Below are 26,744 nucleotides of genomic sequence, written 5' to 3'. Positions count from 1 at the left end.
GTGAACGTGAATGCAACCTTTGTACCCGGAAAAAAGTCAATCACAAATCTCTTTTCAGAAAATTGCTCCACACTTGCCTGTGAGTTCGACGCAAGGGTGTCTGATTTTCTGTCATTTCTGGCATTCTGACTGTAGACTTTCCTCCACTGCCTTCTACTGTAATAAATAGATAAACAAAATAAATGAATGTCATAGAATTTCATAGAATGTACAGTGCAGAAGGAGGCAATTCGGCCCATCGAGTCTGCACCGGCTCTTGGAAAGAGCACCCTACCCAAGGTCAACACCTCCACCCTATCCCCATAACCCAGTAACCCCACCCAACCATAAGGGCAATTTTGGATACTAAGGGCAATTTATCATGGCCAATCCACCTAACCTGCACATCTTTGGACTGTGGGAGGAAACCGGAGCACCCGGAGGAAACCCACGCACACACGGGGAGGATGTGCAGACTCCGCACAGACAGTGACCCAAGCCGGAATCGAACCGGGGACCCTGGAGCTGTGAAGCAATTGTGCTATCCACAATGCTACCGTGCTGCCCCACGGTATGGCAGAGCAATATCAAATCTATAAAGGTCAGCCCATTGGAAAGAATGCAAGGCTGGGTAAGGATATGTTCAGACCTGTCAGCAATATTCCCTTTGGTGAAATAGCCTGCAAACATTCACCATTAAAACCCTCAAATGGGAAACCATCATTTGAGTGAGGCACTGGATGCTGTTAGGCTGAAGTGAAATTGCCCCCAGACAAGCAGACAATGTTCCTTCCCCACTCAAACCAAGTGTGACCCGAAAGCGTGCAGGCCAAACACTGTGGGCCAGAAACTGCCAGTAAAATAACCGGGAGTTTATTCATGTGTAAACCCTCCAGCAACTGTGGCTGAGGAACCTCCGGTGGTGGTATGCAGGGAGAGGTCGTGTACTAGGTAGTTCTCGCCAGGACACTTGTTTGTTGGCCCTTATTTGCCTGGTTCCTGGGGCTTATTGAATAAACTCTTCCCATCTGAAGGTATAAGGAGCCTATTCCTGAAAAATGTCTAAAAAGGCTGGAGGTAAGAAGCCTGCAGACGGGCTCAGGGGCGTTGCGTGTCTCCTCAATAGAGAAGATGGCGGCAGCAATCTCAGCTGCTCCGATGACGGCAGATATGTTAATTGGGACACTGGCAACTTGAGTTTGACAAGCATTTCGAGAGGCAATGAAGAGTGATGTCCGAGACCCTTCGAAAGTCGATCAAATTGCCTCGCTGGAGGCCGAGATCCCGTTGATGGCAGGGAAAAATAAAGAATCTGAGGGCGAAGGTGGAAGGCCTTGAGAATTGGTCGAGGAGACAAAACCTCAGAATCGTGGGATTGCCGGAGGATGTGGAGGGCCCGAATCCTACTCCGTATTTCTCACAGATGTTCAGGAAGATGATGGATCTGGTGGAACCGCGACCCCTCCAGAGATGGACAGGACCCATCAAACACTCAGGCAGGAGCCTCGGGCGACTGCACCACCACGGGCGGTCATTGTAAGATTTCTTGGCTTCCAGGAGAAGGAGCAAGTCCTGAGGTTAGTCGGAGCGGCGCATTCAAGGAGGCAAGCGGCCTTCAATAAGGCTAAGGCTGCATTGTACACGAATGGAGTGTGGCTTGGAGTGGTGTATCCAGCGAGGCTGTGGATTACCGACAAGTCAAACAACTATATCACTGCCAGCGGCCGCCGACCGGCGCGATTCCAGCCCCTGCCAAATCCCTGGGGCCGGAGAAATCGGCAGCCGGCGGGGGCGGGATTCACGCCCCCCCCCCCCCCCCCCCCCCGGCGATTCTCCAACCCAGCGGTGGGGTCGGAGAATCCCACCCCATACCTAATGAATCCTGGCAAAAGATGATAGAATACCAATTCCAAGAGTATTGGCATTTGAAATCTTACAACAACTAAATAAATGTAATTTGGACATTACCAAATGCAGAGCCAGAACACAGTATTCGATTTTCCGTCTGGGTCTCTTGAAGTCACCAGAAAAAATAACATTGCGATGAGTCACGTACAATTCAGACAGAAATTGAAAGAATTACTACTGTCATCTCCTTTTCCGACAAGGTCATAGAGAAATCTAGAAATGGATTTATTTGAGCAAAGAGGGAAAATGTCATTAACAGTAGTAAATTGTGATGCAAGGTGGATTGAAGTGAAACAGTTACATGGACGCAGTTACCAGTGGCGTACCGCAGGTATCAGTTCTGGGTCCTCTGTTGTTTGTGATTGTCATTAATGACTTGGATGAGGGAGTTGAAGAGTTGGTCAGTAAATTTGCAGACGATACGAAGATTGGTGGAGTTGTGGATAGTGAGGAGGGCTGTTGTCGGCTGCAACGAGACATAGATAGGATGCAGAGCTGGGTTGAAAAGTGGCAGATGGAGTTTAACCCTGAAAAGTGTGAGGTTGTCCATTTTGGAAGGACAAATATGAATGCGGAATACAGGGTTAACGGTAGAGTTCTTGGCAATGTGGAGGAGCAGAGAGATCTTGGGGTCTATGTTCATAGATCTTAGAAAGTTGCCACTAAAGTGGATAGAGCTGTGAAGAAGGCCTATGGTGTGCAAGCATTCATTAGTAGAGGGATTGAATTTAAGAGCCGTGAGGTGATGATGCAGCTGTACAAAACCTTGGTGGCCACATTTGGAGTACTGTGTGCAGTTCTGGTCGCCTCATTTTAGGAAGGATGTGGAAGCTTTGGAAAAGGTGTAAAGGAGATTTCCCAGGATGTTGCCTGAAATGGAAAGTAGGTCTTACGAGGAAAGATTGAGGGTGCTAGGTCTTTTCTAATTAGAACGGAGAAGGATGAGGGGTGACTTGATAGAGGTTTATAAGATGATCAGGGGAATAGATAGAGTAGACAGTCAGAGACTTTTTCCCCGGGTGGAACAAACCATTATAAGAGGACATAAATTTAAGGTGAATGGTGGAAGATATAGGGGGGATGTCAGAGGTAGGTTCTTTATCCAGAGAGTAGTGGGGGCATGGAATGCACTGCCTGTGGAAGTAGTTGAGTTGGAAACATTAGGGACCTTCAAGCAGCTATTGGATAGGTACATAGATCACGGGAGAATGATATTGTCTAGATTAATTTGTTCTTAAGGGCAGCACGGTAGCATTGTGGATAGCACAATTGTTTACAGCTCCAGGGTCCCAGGTTCGATTCCAGCTTGGGTCCCTAAGCTGGAATCGATTGCCTGTGGAAGTAGTTGAGTCGGAAACATTAGGGACCTTCAAGCGGTTATTGGATAGGTACATGGATTACGGTAGAATGATGGGGTGTAGATTAATTTGTTCTTAATCTAGGACAAAAGTTCGGCACAACATCGTGGGCCGAAGGGCCTGTTCTGTGCTGTATTTTTCTATGTTCTATGCTCTATTATTCCAATACTTCGGAAGAGGCTAATGCCTTTGTTCAAGATCATGGACTTGGACCAAGTTTTTTAATAAATATTTTTATTACGGCATTTGTATAAACAGTAAATACAAACAAACACAAGAGCAAGAACAAACAGGAACATAATAATAACTAACTAGCTAAGCAACACCCCTGCCATTCCCCTCCTCCCGTCCTGCCTGAGTGTTTGATGGGTCCTGTCCATTTTCGCCCCTTTATCTCCCCCCGCCTCCCCCTGCTGACGCCTCAATTCTCCTGGAAGAAGTCGATAAACGGCTTCCACCTCCGGGCAAACCCATCATCCGACCCTCTTCAGACGAACTTGATTTTCTCCAACCTCAGGAACTCAACCAGGCTGCTCACCCACAGCCCCGGTTTCAGTGGCTCCGGGTCCCTCCACTCCAGCAAAATCCATCTCAAGGCTACCTGGGAGGCAAAGGCTAGAACGTCGGCCTCTCTCGCCCCCTGGGCTCCCGGGTCATCCAACATTCCGAATATCGCCACTTCTGGGGCCACCTTCACCCTCAACACCTCCACATTATGATGATGGTTACTGGATCCTTGACAGGCACATTAGTGGCATCAGTCAATATATTCCCCAAATTGGGACAATACTGCATTCATTAGGAAGCTGTTGGCTTCAATTCCAGATTTGGATACACACCAACTATTTTTTGGGGTGATTTAAACCCCGTACTTGCTCCGAGGTTGGATTGTTCTCGACCTAAGTCGCTGGCTCCTTTTTTCCTGGTGAGTATGCCTCGTCTCCCGTGGGTGAGGAAGGAGTAATACTTCCCAGAGGTGGCTTCCCGGGAGGTTATTCAGATTAAGGATTTGGGAGGTAGTTTGGTTTCCAGATGAAGTCAATGCTGCATTTGAGGCTTTCTACAAGGATCTCTGTAGGTCAGAACCCCAGTAGGGAGGTGATGGACATGTCAGCATTTCTGCTGGGATGGAGGTCTCCTACTCCGTCCAGAGCCTCGGTATGGTTGGGTGACCTAATGGAATTGTTGTACCTGGAGAAAGTCAAGTACACCATCAGGGGCTCAGTTAAGGGGTTCTACCCGAGATGGCAGCCATTCATTGCTCACTTTAAGGAGTTAATCACCATTAGTTGCTAAAAGAGGGGGGGGGGGTGGAGGTTTGGGGTTTTGTCTTTCCCTTCTTTTGTGGGTGAGGTGCATACGGTTGGTTGTGCTTTTGTTACGTAGTTCTGAGTTACATCTGCTGTTTGTGATGTTGGCTTTGTTATTAACTTAATTGTAAATGGAAGATTTTTAATAAAAATACTTTTTAAAAAACGCAGCTTTACTGGAAGGAGGTTTTTAGGGTAAACTCTAAGGCGGTGCACGTGAGACTTGACCCGGGCCCTCTGGAGGTCATATTCAGGGTGTCGGGTTAGCCGGGGTTGGAAGCGGGTGCGGAGGCAGATATTGTAGCCTTCGCCTCGTTGATCGCCTGAAGGCGGATCCTGTTGGGGTGGAGGTCAACCTCTCTACCCTGTGCCCTGGCGTGGTGGAGGGACCTGCTGGAATTCTTAACTCTTGAGAAGGTGAAGTTTGAACTGAAAAGTATGGAGGGGTTCTACAACTCATGGGCATTAGTCATTATGCACTTTCAAGAATTGGATGACATTGAACCTTAAGGGGGGGTTGAAAGGAGACTGTGTATGTTGATGGTGACTAAGGGTGATTCCCGATTCCTTTTTTATTTGATGTTTTGATGTTGACATGGGGGCTGTCATTTGGGGGTTGGTGCGAGGATGGGATTGTTGCTGTTAAGGGGATTGACATTGTATTTGTTACCGTTGATTGTTGGTGGGTGTACATTTTGAAAAAAATGTGAAAAAGAAGAATTTTAAAATATTTTTTTTTAAAACGCGGCTATGAAGCAATCCACAGCTGTGAGTCGGCGGTTTCATCCCCTCTGCCATTGACCTTGTGGAAACAGCAGCTTGTCCTCATGAGCGTCAAGGAATTGCTGCATTTGCACATTACTGACTGTAGATTTGAGCATCTAAGTCAGACCAGCGCAGATTTGGCCCATACTCAGTGCATAAATTGATCCCGTTTTCTGTTCAGACATATTATAATTGAATTAGGAGTTGGCCTCAATTTTTCACCTCACAAATGCACGTTTTACTCACCTTGTAAATCGGCACATGGGATCAAACAAGTGATGCAGGCCATGTTGCAAAGAAGTTGTGCGTGAGTTTAAGATACGCCCACACAAAGCAAACATGCATGGCAAACATCAAGCAGAAATGTGTCCCCTGGCAAAAAGAATGAAGTGAGAAGCTAGTTTCAAGTTAAAAGTTGTAACATTTGCTAACTGGAAACTGGCTGTTTTGGCATCAAGGTCTTTTGGTAATGTCTGAGCGATCTTGGTCTTCTGCCACAACACTGGGCATTTTAATCCCACAAAGCAGCTACGCCCTCAGCTGTAATTCTGAAATCTTTGCCTGGGGTTCTTATTTTATATTTGTTTCTGGAAGGATTTTGTGAGGTTCCAAAAGGTTCTGGCACGATCCTTGATGCCGTTTAAACTGCAGAAAGTTAGGGCTGGCATCCTTTGAATGATGAGTGATGTCCCATCAAATGCCAATCAAACTCTCCAGTTCCGAAATGTTGTTGCCTTATTCATGCCGCAAGTAAATTGTTCTTAGAGTTTTTACAGTTAAAATGTTTTTCCTCTCATTTGTCCTTTGGGTCCTCCTCTGCTGTCTCAGTTAATCGAATCTTTCTTTATTTCTTTCAGCACCTGATTTGATTCTAATTTACTAGATTTCTTTCTCTCTCATTCCTGTGCTTTTTTTCCCCTTCATCCTTAAATCTGATTGAGATAGACCGTGTTAGTCCTGTTGTTCACTGACATCCCAGACTGTCCACTGCCCTCGCCACACCACTAGCAGCTCACACTCCCTGAACGCTACAGGGTAACATGTTTTTGAGCTGAAGGTTGAGGGGAAAAGTCTAACCAACGACGCATGCATCAAATGACCTACTCTCGTAAATTCTGGGCGACTATTGAGAAAATGGGCTTGGAGTAACTCTTTCAAAACAAGATGGTTTTCTTCATCCATTTCCATGTCTGGTTTTAAAACAGAACTCACTGAACAACGCCACAACGTACAAGACGCAACATAAGTACTCTGCTTAGAAATTAAGATATATCATAAATAGGTGGCAAGGAAATCATGGGTTTGGGAAGAATTTTGAGATGTGCGCAAAGGGGCAATGAAAATGTGGCAGACGTATGTGTTTTACTGATATGTATAAGGATCCTTGCATCCCAGGTTTTAGTGCCGTGCCAATCACAGTGGAAATATATTGGAGTCCCTGCCTCAGCTCATTTGCTGCTGAAACCCTAACCCATGCATTTAGTACCATTAGATGCGACTATTTCAATTCTCCCCTCGCCAGCCTCCAACTGCCCGCCTTCCATGAACTCAAGCTCATCCAAAACTCTGCAGCCCGCATTCTAACTCACACATAGCTGCTCACCCTAACGCTCTGTGTTCACTGATCTGGATTACTTCCCTATGCAGTTAACATCTTGATTTTAGAATTCTCATCCTAGTTTGCAAAATCCTCCATGTCCTTTTCTATTTCTATCATCTCATCCAGTCCTCGAACCCCCGGGAATTCTGTACGCCTCCAATTCCACCCTCGAACATACATGATCTAGTCCATCACTGGAAGGCATGTCTTCATTGGCTAAGACACTTCGCTCTGCAATTCGCTCCCTAAACCTCTTCCCCTCTCTCTGCTCCTTTAAGATGGTCCTTAAAATCTACCTCTTTGACAAAGCTTTTGATCACCTGTCTCAGGTGGGACTAGGTGGCTCGGTGTCAGAATTTGTTGGATTATTTGAATTATTTGAATAGAAACAATGTGCTGCGGTATGGGAAAAGGCAGGGCAATGGCACCATTCATGCTCGTGGTTTGGAGCGCAGGGGCAGACACGATGGGCTAACTGGCCTGCTTCTGTGCTGTAACATAGAAACATAGAAAATAGGTGCAGGAGTAGGCCCATTGGCCCTTTGAGCCTGTACCACCATTCAATATGATCATGGCTAATCATGCAAATTCAGTATCCCAGTCCCGCTTTCTCTCCATACCCCTTGATCGTTTTAGCCGCAAGGGCCACGTCCAGCTCTCTCTTGAATATATCCAACGAACTGGCCCCAACAGCTTTCTGTGGTAGAGAATTCCACAAGTTCACAACTGTCTGAGAGAATCATAGAATTTGGCCCATCGAGTCTGCACCGGCCCTTGGAAAGAGAGCCCTACTTAAGCTCACACCTCCACGCTATCTCCATAACCCCACCTAACCTTTTGGACACTAAGGGGCAATTTATCATGGCCAATCCCTAACTTTATCATGGCCAATCCCTAACTTTCTAATCCCACATCTTTGGACTGAGGGGGGAAACCGGAGCACGGAGTAAACCCACGCAGACACGGGGAGAGAGTGAAAACTCCACAGACAGTCCCCGAGGTCGGAATTGAACCCGGGTCCCTGGAGCCGTGAGGCAGCAGTGCTAACCATTGTGCCACTATGCCGCCCCAGAAGAAGTTCTTCCTCATCTCAGTCCTGAATGGCTGTGACATCTCATTCTGGACGTCCCCAACATCGGGAACATTCTTCCCGCATCCAGCCTGTCCAGCCTCATCAGGATTTTATATGTTTCTATGAGATCCGCTCTCATTCTTCTAAACTCCAATGAGTACAAGCCCAGTCCATCCAGTCTTTCTGCGAATCACTCTGTAAGGTGGCCTGGTACATTTTGCTACATTAATGGCATTACAGAAATAAAAGTTGTTGTTGTTATTTAGATTATGACTGCTTCACCTTGTTGGACAGCTCTCCAGCTATTCAGAGAAGTTACCAGAAGGTGCTGAGGGTAACAGCAAGCAGCTGCATTTTAAGACACAGCATGAACACGCGGAAACAGCAAGTATAAGGGGCATTTATCAAGTATTACCAGAGCAAAACTTAAGAATTAACCTCTCTGGTTTTGGCAAACAAATGTTGCAATCATTAAAACACCAATGTTTAAATCATATCCAAGGTTCCCCCACAACAATCCAGTTAAAGAACTGATAGCTCAATTTTTTTCATTTTAATCAGACTGTGTGAATAATTGTGGACCAGATTGAACAATGAGCGTGGAAACGGTGCAAGTTGCTGACATTAAGTAGTGCATTTTTAAATAACTTCCATGTCTTCATCATTGTCAACACAGTCAAAATTTGAATTTGCAGAACTATTTCAAACCATGTGATTCACTGATGAGAGAGAGAAGACATTGATGTGAGAGAGGAGGAGGAGATGTGTACTTTGTCACCCACATGAAACCAATAGTGCAAAAATGTATTAATCAGGCACAACAAAATGTGCTGGTAAAAAAAGTGACAGCAAGAGAAACTTGTCCAGGAATGTTTGCAGATTGTCAATTCCTGCAAAACACTAAAATCACCACTGAATAATTGTATTACTTACATTGAATGAATATCAACCTGCTACCCAAGTAAATCTCCTAATCTGGAACTATCACAAATATAGTGACACACAGAATGACTGACAGGGGTCACTTTCTGGAGCTAGTCCAAAGGTTCAATTCAAATCCTGCACACGGCAGATCTCTAATCTCCAGTCAATTTAAAGGACTGCTTTAAATACTCCAATGCAATGCTGTCTGAGTCATCATCTGGCATTTATTTGCTGAATAACGTGGCTTCCCAGACGACTCCAGCCACTTTGTTGATCGAATGGAATGTCAAAATCAAAGTAACAATCAGCCTGGAGCAGACCCGGTTTCACAAGAATACCTCTTCCTGCAGATGCACACCATTAAAGGTATCAGGAACTCTGTGTCAACTCTATAAGCTGCAAACAACAGCATGTCAATATATATATTTGGCCATGTACAACCCTGCCACACAACTAACCTGCAGTCTACTACAGTGTGAAAGAGAGCTGGCTTCCAGATGCAAATCAAGAGGAAAGCAAGTCCCATTTCAGTTGCGCTGTTGGGAATGTGTGAAAGAGAAGTGTTGCTCCACTGCAAGGTGAGAGGAAATTACACAAAAGAGTCAATCTCAGTGATTTTCAAACGCTGCATTAAAGACTGTATATTGAGGATGGGAGACTAACTCACTCTCTGAAAAGATACTGCAATAAGTTGGAAAATTGGAAAGGCACAAAACAATGTATAGAAGATGATAAGGAAAAGAGAAAAGTCTATCTAATGCTGCACATTCCCCAAAGGCATTTTGGAAAAACAATACCAGTAAAGCTGCTGAAACAACGCACCCATTCTCTTACTAAGATCGGTGCTTTCTGACCAATGCATATGCTTTCTCGTCCGGCATCTGCTGTGCCTCACTGCAAAAGCATCCAAGCATTAGCATTAAAACATCACTGTATGAAGCCAAGGTAAAAAAACTGAAATAACTCCTCAGCGGCAGCATTTACAAGAGCAATTCTTAGAAAGTTTCTAAAGTCTGTATATCTGAATTTGGAACCAACTGTCATAGATAGACTGCCTGTGTCTTTCATCCGTCCACATTCTAAGGGTTGGGTCACACTTTGAACAATCTTTCTTAACTAATTTCTATTCTCTGCTGCACTCACTGCTTATCCCACTGAGTCCAGTGAACAACTTTTATTTTTTAAACTGGCTCAGGGAAGTTGTGATTCTTTTAAAGCTTACCATTTGTTCCAGAATCATGCTTAAGTTCTAACAGAAAAGAATTAGAATTAGAACCACAGAATTTACAGTGCAGAAGGAGGCCATTTGGCCCATCGAGTCTGCACCGGCTCCTGGAAAGAGCACCCTACCCAAGCCCACACCACCCTATCCCCATAACCCAGCAATCCCACTCAACCAACACTAAGGGCAATTTTGGACACTAAGGGCAATTGATCATGGCCAATCCACCTAACCTGCACATCTTTGGACTGTGGGAGGAAACCGGAGCACCCGGAGGAAACTCACGCAGACACGGGGAGTACGTGCAGACTCCGCACAGACAGTGTCCCAGCCGGGAATCGAACCTGGGATCCTGGAGCTGTGAAGCAATTGTGCTAACCACTATGCTACCGTGCTGCCGTAAAGCTTGAAAAGTGATGAATGAAATATTGAGGTTTAAAATGTGCAATAAAAAGGTGTTAAAATACAAGATATTAGTTGATTCTGTCAGGAAGACATCACTTAACATCCTTACTCTTGTCCAAAATGTATCAAATTTCTGTAACAATGATTTGACCATTTACAGCGTCGATAATTCAAACAACCTACATGAATATAATATTTCTCACACAGCCTAATGTATCAGTGCACATCATCAGGGGAAAGAGCTAGGGTTATGAACATAGATGAATTATTAAAAGTGATAAACCAGATTGAATTATAATAATAACTTGTATTAATACAGTGCTTTAACGTGATGACATGTCCCAAGGCACTTCACAGGAGGTTTAGGAATCAGAATATGACAGCGAGCCACTCAAGGCGATCTGAGGGCAAACGGCCCAAAACCTTGTCCGAGAGGCAAGTTGTAATGATCTTAAAGGACAATAGAGAGTTGGAGAATTTCACAGAAATGCATTTCAGAGTGTAGCACCCACGCAACTGGAACCAAGGTCATCAGTGGTACAGTAACTAACCTGAGGGATGCTCAAGAGGCTGGAATTAGAGGAATGCAGGGTTTTGCAGGGTTGCGGAACAGGAGATTACAGAAATAGGGTGCAGCTAAGACACGGAGGGATTCACAAACAAGGGTGAGAATTAGAAAAGCGAGGTATTGATTGACTGGGTGGCACTGTAGCACTGTGGTTAGCACTGTTGCTTCACAGTGCCAGGGATCCGGGTTCAATTCCCGGCTTGGGTCACTGTCTGTGCGGAGTATGCACGTTCTCCCCATGTCTGCCCTAGTGTCCAAAAAGGTTAGGTGGGATTACGGGGATAGGGTGGGGGAGTGGACCTTGGTCAGGTGCTAGTTCGGAGGGTTGGTGTAGACTCGATGGGCCAAATGGCCTCCTTCTGCACTGTAGGGGTTCTATGGTATAGGTGGGTCAGCAAGAGCAGGGTGCAAGTAAGGAGCTAGGCAGTGGACCTTAGGATTTCAAGTTTACAGAGTGTAGCACGAAAAAGGGCAGCCAGGAATGCAGAGGAAGCGTGGGTTTCACCCCCATAACCCAAAGATGTGCAGGTTAGGTGGATTGGCCACGCTAAATTGCCCCTTAATTGGGAAGAGAAAACAAATTGGGTACTCTGAATTTTTTTTTTTTTTTTTTTTAAAGGAATGCAGAGGAATAGTCAAATCTAGAGGCAATATAGTCATGGAAGAGGGTTTCAGCAGAAGAGCTAAGGGAGGGATGGAGGCGGGCGATGATATGGAAGTGGAAATAACCAGTCTTAGTGATGGCACAAATATGCGGTTAGAAGCTCATCATGGTGTCAAATATGATTCTGAGGTTAGTCAGGCAGTTGCCAGTAAGAGGGATGGAGACAAACAAAACAAAGAAATGTACAGCACAGGAACAGGCCCTTCGGCCCTCCAAGCCCATGCCGACCATGCTGCCCGACTAAACTACAATCTTCTACACTTCCTGGGTCCGTATCCCTCTATTCCCATCCTATTCATGTATTTGTCAAGATGCCCCTTAAATGTCACTATCGTCCCTGCTTCCACCACCTCCTCCGGTAGCGGGTTCCAGGCACCCACTACCCTCTTGTGTAAAAAACTTGCCTCGTACACTCTCTAAACCTTGCCCCTTGCACCTTAAACCTATGCCCCCTAGTAATTGACCCCTCTACCCTGGGGAAAAGCCTCTGACTATCCACTCTGTCTATGCCCCTCATAATTTTGTAGACCTCTATCAGGTCGCCCCTCAACCTCCGTCGTTCCAGTGAGAAAAAACCAAGTTTATTCAATCGCTCCTCGTAGCTAATGCCTTCCATACCAGGCAACATCCTGGTAAATCTCTTCTGCACCGTCTCTAAAGCCTCCACATCCTTCTGGTAGGGTGGCGACCAGAATTGAACACTATACTCCAAGTGTGGCCTAACTAAGGTTCCATACAGCTGCAACATGACTTGCCAATTCTTATACTCAATGCCCCGGCCAATGAAAGCAAGCATGCCGTATGCCTTCTTGACTACCTTCTCCACCTGTGTTGCCCCTTTCAGTGACCTGTGCACCTGTCCTCCTAGATCTCTTTGACTTTCAATACTCTTGAGGGTTCTACCATTCACTGTATATTCCCTACCTGCATTAGAGCTTCCAAAATGCATTACCTCACATTTGTCCGGATTAAACTCCATCTGCCATCTCTCCGCCCAAGTCTCCAAACAATCTAAATCCTGCTGTATCCTCTGACAGTCCTCATCGCTATCCGCAATTCCACCAACCTTTGTGTCGTCTGCAAACTTACTAATCAGACCAGTTACATTTTCCTCCAAATCATTTATATATACTACAAACAGCAAAGATCCCAGCACTGATCCCTGCGGAACACCACCAGTCACAGCCCTCCAATCAGAAAAGCATCCTTCCATTGCTACTCTCTGCCTTCTATGACCTAGCCAGTTCTGTATCCACCTTGCCAGCTCACCCAGTGTGACTTCACCTTTTGTACATAGTCTACCATGAGGGACCTTGTCAAAGGCCTTACTGAAGTCCATATAGACAACATCCACTGCCCTACCTGCATCAATCATCTTTGTGACCTCCTCGAAAAACTCTATCAAGTTAGTGAGACACGACCTCCCCTTCACAAAACCATGCTGCCTCTCACTAATACGTCCATTTGCTTCCAAATGGGAGTAGATCCTGTCTCCAAGAATTCTCTCCAGTAATTTCCCTACACTGACGTAAGGCTCACCGGCCTGTAGTTCCCTGGATTATCCTTGCTACCCTTCTTAAACAGAGGAACAGCATTGGTTAGGGAATGCAGTTTATAGAGAGAAGATATCACAACATTCCTTTTTGTGGCTGTAACGACATATTATATACAGAGTAATTGATCCACAAGACATAGGAGCAGAATTAGGCCATTCGGCCCGAGTCTGCTCCGCCATTCAATCATGGTCGATATGTTTCTCATCCCCATTCTCCTGCCTTCCCCCCATAACCCCTGATCCCCTTATTAATCAAGAACCTATCTATCTCTGTCTTAAAGACACTCAGCGATTTGGCCTCCACAGCCTTCTGCGGCAAAGAGTTCCACAGATTCACCACCCTTTAGCTGAAGAAATTCCTCCTCATCTCTGTTTTAAAGGATCGTCCCTTCAGTCTGGTGCTGTGCCCTCGGGTTCTAGTTTTTCATGCTAATGGAACCATTCCCTCCACGCCCACTCTATCTAGGCCTCGCAGTATTCTGTAAGTTTCAATAGATCCCCTCCTTATCCTTCTAAACTCTATTGAGTCCTCAACCGCTCCTCATTTGACAAGCTCTTCATTCCAGGGATCATTCTTGTGAACCTTCTCCTTTCCAAGGCCAGCACATCCTTCCTTAGATACGGGGCCTAAAACTGCCCACAATACTCCAAATGGGGTCTGACCAGAGCCTTATACAGCCTCAGAAGAACGTACCTGCTCTTGAATTCTAGCCCTCTCGACATGAATGCTAACATTTGTTGCTCTTATTAGCCTTAGTTTTATTAGCTCTAATTATGTCACCTTTGCTCACGAGTCGCCAGGTATCTTTCTGATACCGCCACGTGGTTCAAGCTGTGGTTATGATTAATAAGACAGCACACCGCTTAGTAAGATTAAAATCAACGGTCATTTATTATGTACAGCAATAAATACTTACACAATAATCATACTTTCTATATCACTACCTACCACTACTTGCCAATACTCAACTTTTGGAAATGGCCCACCAGGTCAGGGAAACGAATGGTTTATCGAATTGGGTCTGGCCTGCGGGATTCAAACGGCTGATACAGGTCGATGGCTAGGAGTCTCTATCGGGTAGCGATCGCTGGAGTCAAACTTACGGTTACTGGTCGATGGTTCTTGCGAAGGCTGCGAGCAGGAGAAGAAGGGAGAGAAGGGTCGATCTGAACTTGGCCCCTATCCTTTATAGGTCCCAGGGGCCTCCCGCCTCTCGGGGCGGACCTTGACCCTGGTCCCAAGTGATTGGACTTGTTCCCAATCACTGGGTTCGATATGCTCCAATAATGGGGTGATTCCTTGATCGGGGGGTGGTCGTTCACCTTTCTTTGTCTCGGCCACTGCTGGCGCCGAGAGGTCTGGATCGGCATTCAATTGCTAATATGTTGCAATTGTTCCCGGGGATAGCCGATTAAACTGCAGATGTCTGGGTTGATGTGCTGCTAATGGTTGCAGGTATCGATCTGGGCCGACTTCCCCAGAGCCGAATACGCTGTTCTGTCTGCAGCTGTCCGTTTGTGCCCTGTTGGCTGCTTTTCCCATCAGCCTTTTCGGTTAGCCATTTTACATCGGGTTTTGGCCAAATTAATCTGGAATCAGCCATTTTAGGTGGCTACACATTGCATACGCCTTCCTAACTGCCAACTGAACCTGCACGTTAACCTTAAGAGAATCTTGAACTAAGACTCCTAATCCCCTTTTCGCTTCTGATTTCCTAAGCATTTCCCCATTTAGAAAATTCTTCTATTCTTCCTACCAACGTGCATAACCTCACACTTTTCCACACTGTATTCCATCTGCCACTTCTTTGCCCACTCTCCTAGCCTGTCCAAGTCCTTCTGCACCCCCCCTGCTTCCTCAATACTACCTGTCCAGCTGCATACCTTTGTATCATCCAGACCATAACCATGGCTCTCAACTGCACGCACACAGCATACACCAAGTGAAGGAATACACAACATAGATTGTGCATGTCTGCAGTCCAGACCTGCAACAAGTCGAGGAACACAAGTAGGCCTTTACTGGTATCAGCCAACACTCTTAACAATAAAAACAATGCTTGTGTCACTCCCTACTGGTTGGGAAACCCTGCAGGCTGCAATGTCCCTGCTATTGGACAGGACCTGAAGAGCTTACAAGTATTAAAAACCTCCGCTTATCGAACCATAATTTCACACCCTTGTAAGAAAGTCCCTCAGGGGTTGATTTAATAAAGTTATGAATTCTACAAATCAGTAAAACTAAGTTATGTGGTGAAATCAGGGAAGATTATTATTAAAACATATGAGATCCTGAGGGGGCCAGTGGGTGCTGCGAGGATATTTCCCCTGTGGGAGGGACTAGATCATTTTAACAATAAGAAGTCTCCCTTTTAATATGGCGATGAGGATTTGCCCTCGAGGACGGATAGTCTGCGGAATTCTCTTCCCCAGAGAGCGGTGGAGGCTGCGTCATCGAATGTATTCAAGGCGGAGTTACAGATTTTCTTTTGGGGTGGGGGGGGGGGGGGAGAAAGAGAGAGAGAGAGAGAGAGAGAGAGAGAGAGAGAGAGAGAGAGACAGGAAAGTGGAGTTGAAGCCACAGTCAGATCGGCCATCATCTTGTCTAATGATGGAGCAGAAACAAAGGGCCAAAAGGCCTACTGCTGCCTAAACCGAGAGCAGAGAGAGTGAAGCGAAGATTTAACGGAGCTATTCAAAATTCCTAGGGGATAAATACAAGAAACCATTTCCACTGTGACAGAGAATTTAAGGTAACTAGCAAAAGAACCGGAGGAGGGAGAAGGAGACATGTTTAATGCAGTGAGTTGTTGCGACCTGGAAGGCACTGTCTGAAAGTGTGGTGGAAGCAGATTCAATGGCAACTTTCATAGAAGTTACAGTGCAAAAGGAGGCCATTCGGCCCATCGAGACTGCACCGGCTCTTGGAAAGAGCACCCTACCCAAGCCCACACCTCCACCCTATCCCCATAACCCCACCCAACACCAAGGGCAATTTTGGACACCAGGGGCAATTTAGCATGGCCAATCCACCTAACCTGCACATCTTTGGACTGTGGGAGGAAACCGGAGCACCCGGAGGAAAGCCACGCACACACGGGGAGAACGTGCAACCCCGCACAGACAGTGACCCAAGCTGGGAATCGAACCTGGGACCCTGGAGCTGTGAAGCAACTGTGCTAACCACTATGCTACCATGCTGCCCTAAAGGCAGCTGGATATATAAGGCGTATGCCAAACTTAGATTGCCATTCAGAGGTCAGCAGGGAATCCGGAGTCAGACTGTTGACATGTTGACATGGGGAGCTATAAAAAGCAATGGACAGCCAGTGAAGGGAGAGCAGCTCAGATTAACTGAAGCTTTATCGGAGGCCCAAAAATATCCAGTAAATAGTTTCCCAGGTTCCTATCTCTAGCATTGCTGGTGGTTACAGACACAGCAGTAATACCAATAGGCCTATGATTTGCAGGGTTAGCAGATGAATTAATGCTGTTTTAATGTTACAGTGCAGAATGAGTTCTGTCGTCCCATTCAGCTTGTGTCAGTACTTTGAAAGCTAGCAAATTATTCATGGGTCCTGCTCTTTCCCCAAAGCCCTGCAGATATTCCCCCCCTTTTGAATCCGATTCCATCACCTTTCCGAGAAACGCATGTCACATCATAACATCTTGCTCATTTAAAAAATTCTCGTCTCCCAGTGGATTTTATGGGCTGGTTACCAAGCCTCCCGCACTGGAAACAGTTCCCTTCTGCTCAATCAAAACATGTCATAATTTTGAATGTTGTTTATTCCAATTTTATTAACTCAGTCACCTGAACATACAATTTTTATTGATGAGGTTATTGCAATGAAAACTCATATTCCAAAAGTTAGGACTCATAAGTCATTATCTAAACTATGGGAAATAATAATAAGTCTTTATTATTGTCACAAGTAGGCTGACATTAACACTGTAAGAAGTCTCACAACACCAGAGTCCAACAGGTTTGTTTCAAACTAGTTTTCGGAGCACTGCTACTTCCTCAGGTGAATGAAGGGGTAGGTTCCAGAAACATATATATGGACAAAGATGCAAGACAATGCTTTGAATGCGTGCATTTGCAGGAAATTAAGTCTTTACAGATCCAGAGATAGGGGCAACCCCAGGTTAAAGTGGTGTGAATTATCTCAAACCAGGACAGTTGTGAATACCTACCAACTGTCATGGCTCGAGACAATTCACACCTCTTTAATTTCGGGTTACCTCTATCTCTGGATCTGTAAAGACTTAATTACCTGCAAATGCTCACATTCTAAGCATGGTCTTGCATCTTTGAATTTGTCTATTTTTATGTTTCTGGAACATACCTCTTCATTCATCTGAGGAAGGAGCAGTGCTCTGAAAGCTAGTGTTTCAAACAAACCTGTTGGACTTTAACCTGGTGTTGTAAGACTTCTAACTGTGCTCACCCAGTCCAACGCCGGCATCTCCACATCATGGCTACATTAACACTGAAGTTACTGTGAAAAGCCCATAGTCACCACATTCCGGCACCTGTTTGGGTACACAGAGGGAGAATTCAGAATGTCCAAATTACCCAACAGCACGTCCTTTGGGACTTGTGGGAGAAAACCGGAGCACCCGGAGGAAACCCACGCAGACACGGGTGAACGTGCAGACTCTGCGCAGTGACCCAAGCAGAGATCGAACCTAGGGGGACCCTGGAGTTGTGAAGCAACAGTGCTAACCATTGTGCTACCATGCCATCCACATAGCTCCCTTTTTAAAATACAGACTAAATGTAATACTATACAAAGTTAACATGGGAGGAAAAGACCCTGAAGTGAAATTCAGGGCAGTCACAGCAACCTAGATTTTCTGCCCATGCCCTGTTGCTTTTGCAGGTCCCTGTGGGAGCCATAATGGAAACTCGTGGGGTGGAGGGTCGCAACATTTCTCCCTATTTGCCAGTGGGTGGGATCTGGGTGCTTGACATGGCGATGAGACCACAGAGCAGTGATTGCTATGTTGTAATGTAACCTGTATTTCAACATTAGGGTTAAGAGAAGATTGGCAAGAGGAGCAAAGGCCTGTGCTAATCGTCCCTAACAGAAGTATGTTTTCAATTTAACTTTTACTCGTAGCTCTGGAGTTTCCAGCACTATCGCACTTGGATTGTTCCATCCTCATTCTTATGGGATTCAGTTAGGTAAATAGTTTCCATCAGCAGGAATTTCCTGGCAGTGTCACAGGACTCCTGACATCCCTACAGCAGGGTGAAGTTACTGAGGCTGGGGAACAATTGCAAATTTCTAAAACGAAGATGGATAGGTCCATTTTAGATCAGGTGATTTCTTTTACACTTGTCTGACTGGGGAAGCAGTGATGTTTGATGTCGAGGTTAACAGTCCATTCAACAGCTTCAGCTAAGGCCGTGTGAACGGTTGTGATGCCACCAGGAATGGATCTCTCAGGGCAGGGTTCATTGTGTGAGCGATGGCCTGACGTGAATGGTCACAATCATAATTTGAGCTGTTCCTCATGTTCAAACGGTAGCACAGTGGTTACCACAGTTGCTTCACAGCTCCAGGGTCCAGGTTCGATTCCCGGCTTGGGTCACTGTCTGTGTGGAGTCTGCACTCGCCCAGTGGCTGCGTGGGTTTCCTCCGGGTGCTCCTGTTTCCTCCCACAGTCCAAAGATGCGCAGGTTAGGTGGATTGGCCAAGATAAATTGCCCCTCAGTGTCCAAAAAGGTTAGGTGGGTTTACTGGGTTACGGGGATAGGGTGGAGGTGTGGGGTTTTCTTTCCAAGGGTTGGTGTAACCTCGATGGGCCAAAAGGCCTCCTTCTGCACTGTGAATTCCATGTCTAAATGTCCAAAATGTGAAACAAGTGTTCACATCTTCCCTGGCTCATCTTCAAGCGGTTGAGAGTTGTCCAGATTTTCTGTGGCAGATTGAAATCTGGGACTTCAACACTTGGGTCAGTTACCAGGCTGCGGTTGGTGATTTTTGCAGTCAACCCAGAGATTTGCCATCGAGAGGCGGGGCTGTCGTCAGTTTGTCGGGAGTGCGATGTGTTCCAGTCGGGAGTGAAGGATTTCAGACGAGTGTAATGGGTTTTTCCTTCAGGTCCTGTTTCAGTGGGAGAGCTTTGTTAGCTGCCAGCTGATGGTGTTCTATCAGTAGTTTGATGTATAGTCAACAGTGGTGCCAGAGTATTTAGCATTGACTAAGTAGTTGGTGACAAGAGTTAGACATGAAGATTTTCCCCAGCTTTCAGGCAGTTCAGGCGGAAGGCTGAGATTACAGTTTTGGCAGTGTTTGGTTGAAGTTTCTATTTCCTGAAGTAAGCTTCCAGAGAACATAGATTTTCAGTGAATGTTTTCTCAATGTCCTGAAGTTAAGGTGGTTGGAGTTCAAATAGAGATCAGTCATGACTGAATGGCTACACAACTTTGAGTGCCGAATAGCCTCCTCTTGTTCTTGGAGGCAATTTCACAGTGGAAAATCCAGAAGGAAAAATTTAGCAGTTACAGTGTCAATTTTCCAGTTGTCGGTTTAATATGTAACTGTATTTAACTACCCAGGGCCCAAAGCGCTGGAATTCCCACCCTCAAACTCTCCGCCTTTACTTAGAGATAAATGTAAGAAATTGTCATTTTATTTTATATTTCTTGCAGTAATGTTATTAAAACCTGGGTGAATATACATACAGACAGTATGTGCCAGAGCAGAGATTAAGGTGTCGTAAAGTGAGGTCATTATTGATTTGCTAGTGATGTGTTCTGTTAATAGATCTAGAGAACTATTTACTTGTTTACAGATAGCTAGTTAAGGGAATATTTTCTGGTTTGAAGGACCCCTGGGTGTAGATAATTTAAGAGGGGCAGTGTGTTTGGTCCCGGCTAAACACGTCACCGGACATCTTGTAAGAAGAGACAAAAGAATGCCTTATGCTTCGGGTACAGGTGATGAAGTTAATGGGAGGATCCAGGTCTAGCTGAAGGGGCAGCACGGTAGTATAGTGGTTAGCACGATTGCTTCACAGCTCCAGGGTCTCAGGTTTGATTCCCGGCTTGGGTCACCGTCTGTGCGGAGTCTGCACGTTCTCCCCGTGTGCGCGTGGATTTCCTCCGGGTGCTCCGGTTTCCTCCCACAGTCCAAGGATGTGCATGGTAGGTGGATTGGCCATGCTAAATTGCCCTTAGTGTCCAAAATTGCCCTTCGTGTTGGGTGGGGTTACTGGGTTATGGGGATCAGGTGGAGGTGTGGGCTTGGGTAGGATGCTCTTGCCAAGAGCCGGTGCAGACTCAATGGGCCGGTTGGCCTCCTTCTGCACTGTAACGTCTATGGAGTCAGTTGGTCCCAGAACCCTGATCTGAACAGAGGTGTTCAGTTTCGTCCTGAAAGGTTCTCTCTTCAAAGATTCCGCACAGAGAAAAGCAAGTAAAACCCTGGGTGTTCACTTTATTCGCGAGTGGCATTTAATATAGATCGGTTTGCTTAATTGGAATACAGTGGCAAGTTTAGGAAGTAAGTTAACGTTAGGGCAGAAGTAAGTTAGGGCAGCACAGTAGCATAGTGGTTAGCACTGTGACTTCACAGCGCCAGGGTCCCAGGTTTGATTCCCTGCTGGGTCACTGTCTGTGCAGAGTCTGCACATTCTCCCCATGTCTGCCTGGGTTTCCTCCGGATGCTCCGATTTCCTCCAACAGTCCAAAGACGTGCAGGTTCGGTGGATTGGACATGCTAAATTGCCCTTAGTGCCCGAAAAAGTTAGGAGTTGTTGGGTTAGGGGGATAGGGTGGAAGTGAGGGCTTAAGTGGGTCGGTGCAGACTCGATGGGCTGAATGGCCTCCTTATGCATTGTATGTTCTATGTTTCTCCTTTTACTTAAGAACTGTTGTAACTGTTATCTGTAAAGCTATTTCTTTGTTGTTAAAGTGGTTAATTCTGTGTTTAAATTAAAGTTTGTATGAACATTAAAATATACCTATTGGTCAGTGTTATTTATCACTCCTATGGTGCAATAATATTTCCTCAGTTTTACAAATTGAAAATAGTTGGGTTCTTGCCATAACAAAATGCTTCTTAAAATCTACCTTTATAACCAAGCTTTAAGTCACTTATTCTAATGTCTCCTGTGGTTTGTCAAATTTTATTTTATAACGCCCTTGTGAAATGCCTTGGGACATTTTACTACATTAAAGGTGCTATATAAAAGCAAGTTGTTGTGGCTGTCATCAATACATAAGAATACGAAAAATACAGGTGAAGTATTGACAGATTATTCTGGATGAGGAATGGTGCCAAAACATTATCTATCAGTGAGACATGCACTGCGACTCTCCTGAGGAAAACCTTACTGTGCAAACTATATGGGTCCAATAAACATCTGTCCTGGTCTGACGTAGATTTTACTGCACAGGAATTGCCCATTCGCACCAAGTTGTCTACGCTCCTGTTTATGCTCCACACAAGCCCCCTCCCACCCTTTTCCATCTCACTATCAGCATAACCTACTTCTGTTCTCTCATACATTTATCAAGCTTCTCATTAAATACCTCAAGTAGATTGAAAGTAACAAAGCAAACATCTAAATGAGGGATGCAGCTAGTGTGTGCTGGGATAAAGCATGTATAGCGTCTGTCTTTTGCTCCTTGTTGAAACCGTAAAAACATAATACAAGAGCAGTAATAAATAAACTAGAAATCCACAAGCCCACACAATTCTGGAAATGTCCAACAGCCAGTCAGTCAACAGAACTTGCATTTAAATGGCAGCTATAACATACTAAAATGTCCAAAGGCATTTCACAGGAGTATTACATAATAAAATCTGACACTGAGCACATAAGGTGATATTAGTACAGTTGACCAAAAGTTTGATCAAATAGTTGGGTTTTAAGAAGTGTCTTCTTACAGGGTGAGAGAGACAGTGAGGTTCAGAAATGATATTCCAGAGCTCAGGGACCAGTCAGCTGGAGACACAACCAAGGGTGGATCGATGAAACCCAGGTAGAATCAGCAAAGAGAAAACAGATAGAAAAGAAAAACTTGCATCTTGACAGAGTATTTCAGGATTTCCCAATTACTTTACAACCAATAAAGTACTTTTGCAGTGTACTCACTATTGCAATTTAGGAAAAGCAGCAATTTGCACACAAAGTAAGATTCCACAATACAATTATGGCCAGATGTTTGTTTCAGTGATGTTGAAACATATGTTGGTCATGACAATAAATGATGCTCGGCACAGTAGCACCGTGGTTAGCACTGTTGCTTCACAGCACCAGGGACCTGGGTTCGATTCCCGGCTTGGGCCACTGTCTGTGCGGAGTCTGCACGTTCTCAATGTGTCTGCGTGGGTTTCCTCCGGGTGCTCCGGCTGCCTCCCACAAGTCTCGAAAGACATGCTTGTTAGGTGAATTGGACATTCTGAATTCTCCCTCTGTCTACCCGAACAGGCGCCGGAGTGTGGCGACGAGGGGCTTTTCACAGTAACTTCATTGCAGTGTTAATGTAAGCCTACTTGTGACTCTATTAAGATTATAAATTATTATAATCCTCTACTTTTCTTCCAATTGTGCCATAAGATCTTTTAGTCACACAAGAGGCCAGCCAAAGCTCAACTTGACGTGTTGGCAGAAAGACGGCTTCTCTGACAGCGTGGCACTCCTTCATGACCGGCAGGGTCAGTATGGATTTTGAGCTCACATTTCTGGAGTGGGATATGAACCCACACAACATTTATGACTCAGATGACAGAGTCACCCATTGAAACATGCCCAGCAGGGGTTAGCATTCCAGGTGGCTAACCCAGAAGCAGGAGCGACTGCGACAGTGCCAGGGAGGGCATCACAATTCCGCACAAACACCCAACCAACACCACCAGATCCCCCACCCAAAGGTCCAGCCTTACCTCAGGGTCCGGTCAGGAAGGAATCCACAGCTGCGGCCTCCCTCACAGTCCTGGCAGTCGGTGCCCACATTGCCCCCCCCACCCCCGCATCCCACACTCACATCCTTTTGGGGGGAAAGTTGGGTGGTGGGGGGGGGGAGGGGGTGGTGTTGCTGGGTGTAAAGTGGGGGTTTAAGAGTGTGGGGGTGGCTGGGCCAGGATCCTGGGCTCTCAGCCTCCAGCAAACCATCTGCTGGGGGTGACCAGCAAGCCCACTCCCTCCCTCCCTCCACAAAGGCAGCTGCAGGCCTCAGGGCCTGGGGGTTAGGCTGAGGAGAGTGGGGGGTGAGACCCCCCTGCTCCCCTCCCCTCAGGCACTCGCTCCCAAACTGCTGGAACTTTCTCCCTGTGTCTCTCAGCCTCGGGGGGGGTTCAGGCCTTCCCTCCCCTGACCCAACCCCCCCTCCCTCAGAACCTCAGCTCCCAGTGCACCCTAACCTGCTGCTGCCCACCGTTGTCATGGCGATCAGCCTATCGGCGCGCCGGCCATGACGTCAGCCGGGCCAATGGGTGTCGCCGCTCGGAGCCGGAAGTGCCGGTGGGGGCGGGGCCTGCCGTCTGTGACGTCACTCGATTGACAGCCGGTCCCAGCGGCGGCGCCCGACCAACCGGGGAAGGTGAGGCTTACGCGCCGACGTACGCCGGCGCGAGGGGCGGGGTTTACGTGCCGCCGTACGTAAGGGGCGGGGTCTTTGTGCCAACCTGACGGCAGCGTGAGGGGCGGGGTTTCGGCGCCGCCAGATGGCAGCGTGAGGGGCGGGGCTTTTCCTGATTGCCCGCCCTTCTGTGGGTGATTGACGGCCGGCCTCCACCCCCCCCCGCCCCCACAAGCAGACAGAGTGTGGCGGGTTCGAGTCCCGCGCCCGCAGCTCGGGAGACTCGTTTAATACTAAGGCGAAACACTGTGGGTGGTTGAAACGTGAAATGAAAACATAGTAAGTTGTTCATGGATGAGGAGGCTGAGCCGAGATTTGATCGAAAAGACATAACAAACGCATCAGATTTAAGCTCTGCAGTCCTGCCACATCCAACCGTGAATAGTGGTGGACAATTAAACAATTCACTGGAGGAGGAGGCTCCACAAATATCCCCAACCTCAATGAGGAGGAGCCCGGCACATCTGTGCAAAAGGCAAAGCTGATGCATTTGCAACAATCTTCAGCCAGAAGTGCCGAGTGGATAATCCATCGCGGTCTCCTCCGGAGGTCCCAGCATCACAGATGTCCGTCTCCAGCCAATACGATTCACTCCACGTGATATCAAGAAGCGGCTGAAGGCAAAGGCTACGGGCCCTGACAATATTCCGGCAATAATACTGAAGACTTGTGCTCCAAAACTTGCCGCACCCCTAACCAAGCTGCTCCAGTACAGCTACCCGGCAATGCTGAAAATTGCTCAGGTGTCTCCTCTACACAAGAAACAGGACAAATCCAACACAGCCAAATACTGCTATATCAGTCTACTCTCCACCATCAGCAAAGTGATGGAAGGAGTCATCAACAGAGCTATCAAGCAGCACTTACTCAGCAATAACCTGCTCACAGACGTTCAGTTGGGTTCCGCCAGGGTCACTCAGCTCCTGACAATCAACATCCTGGGGGTTATCATTGATCAGAAATTGAACTGTCACTGTGCCAAGGACCCGGGTTGGATCCCCGCCCCGGGTCACTGTCCGTGTGGAGTTTACACATTCTCCCCGTGTCTGCGTGGGCCTCACCCCCACACCCAAAATGATGTGCTGGTAGGTGGATTGGCCACGCTAATAACCCCTTCAATGGAAAGAAAGAATTGGGTACTCAAAATATATTTTTTTTTTTTAAAAAAGGAACTGAACTGGACTAGCCATATTAGTACTGTGGCTACCAAAAAAAAATACTGTGGCTGCCAGGGCAGGTCAAAAGCTAGGAATCCTACGGCAAGTAAGTCGCCTCACGATCGCCCAAGGCCTGTCCACCATCTACAAGTACAAGTAGGAGTGTAATGGAATACTCTCCACTTAATACTAATCTTTATTCGTATCACAAGTAGGCTTACATTAACACTGCAATGAGGTTACTGTGAAAATCCCCTCGTCGCCACTTTCCGGTGTCTGTTCGGGTACACAAATGGAGAATTCAGAATGTCCAATTCACCTAACGAGCACGTCTTACGAGACTTGTGGGAGGAAACTGGAGCACCCGGAGGAAACCCACGCAGCCACGGGGAGAACGTGCAGACTCTGCACTGACAGTGACCCAAGACGGGAATCAAACTCGGGTCCCTGGCGCTGTGAGCAACAGTGCTAACCCCTGGGCTACCATGCCACCCTAGTGCTGCTCCAACAACACTCAATACCATCCAAGACAAAGCAGCCCCGCTTGATTGCTTCCCCTTACGCAAACGTTCAAACCCTCCACCACCGACGAACAGTGGCAATTGTGTGTACCACCTACAAGATGCACTGCAGTAACTCACCAAGGTTCCTTAGACACCACCTTCCAAACCCACAACCATTACCATCTAAAAGTACAGGAGCAGCAGATACCTGGGAACCCCACCCACCTGGAGGTTCCCCTCCAAGTCACTCACCTCCCTGACTTGACGATAGATCGCCGTTCCTTCACTGTTGCCGGGGCAACATCCTGGAACTCCCTCCCTAACAGCACAGTGGCTGTACCTACACCTCATGGACTGCAGTGGTTCAAGAAGGCAGCTCACCACCACCTTCTGAAGGGTGGCTAGGGATGGGCATTAAATGCTGGCCTAACCAGCAACACTCACATCCCGGAAATGAATTTTTAAAAAATGTCCCAAATAGTGAGGAGTTTAGACAGAGTGGATGGGAAGGGCCTATTTACTTTAGCAGAGATGTCAGTGATTAGGAGACATAGACTTAAACTGATTGGGAGAAAGATAAGAGGGGAGATGGGGAAAGTGCGACAAAGATTGACCAGACATAGTGGGACTGTCTTACAAAGAGAGTTTGGCCAAACTGGGACTGTATTCTCTAGCGTTTCGAATAATAAGATGCGATCTCATTGAAACCTACAAAATACTTCAACGAATGGACAGGGTGGATGCAGGTATGATGTTTCCGCTGGTTGGAGAGTCTAGAACCAGGGAACACAATTTCAAAAATAGGTGGGAAGCCATTCAGGAGAATGAGGAGAAATGTCTTTACACAGAGGACTGTGAATCTTTGCAATTCCCTACCCCAGTGGGCAGGGGAAGCTCATTGTTTAAAGCAGAGGTTGATAGATTGCTGATTAACAATAATGTAAAGGATTATGGGGATATAACCCGCACAAGACCTATGGGTTGCAGAAATCAGTCGTACCCTGAGACTCGCAAAGAACAAGCTCCCCCACTGAGGGGGACATTTAGGATTATGTTCTATATAAAATCAGCCAGTATTGAACCAACAGAGCAGACCAGGCTGGGATCAAGTATATATTGTAAATATAATTGCTTCGCAATAAACAGTTTTATTT

At 46.5% G+C, this 26,744-nt stretch overlaps 1 long non-coding RNA gene across 1 annotated transcript; it reads right to left on the bottom strand.

Annotated features, from left to right (window-relative positions):
- Window positions 1-76: 76 nt before the first annotated feature.
- On the bottom strand, window positions 77-23,718 carry LOC140391355 (uncharacterized). Its single transcript, XR_011935000.1, has 2 exons — window positions 23,236-23,718; window positions 77-156 (listed from the first exon to the last, which is right to left on the bottom strand). It is a non-coding gene; the product is annotated as an uncharacterized lncRNA (long non-coding RNA).
- Window positions 23,719-26,744: the final 3,026 nt, after the last annotated feature.

The sequence above is a fragment of the Scyliorhinus torazame genome, chromosome 15, assembly GCF_047496885.1.
Source record: "Scyliorhinus torazame isolate Kashiwa2021f chromosome 15, sScyTor2.1, whole genome shotgun sequence".
Lineage (NCBI taxonomy): Eukaryota > Metazoa > Chordata > Chondrichthyes > Carcharhiniformes > Scyliorhinidae > Scyliorhinus > Scyliorhinus torazame.
Note: the sequence above shows the minus strand (reverse complement) of the source record. Positions and strands in the feature narration are given on the sequence as shown.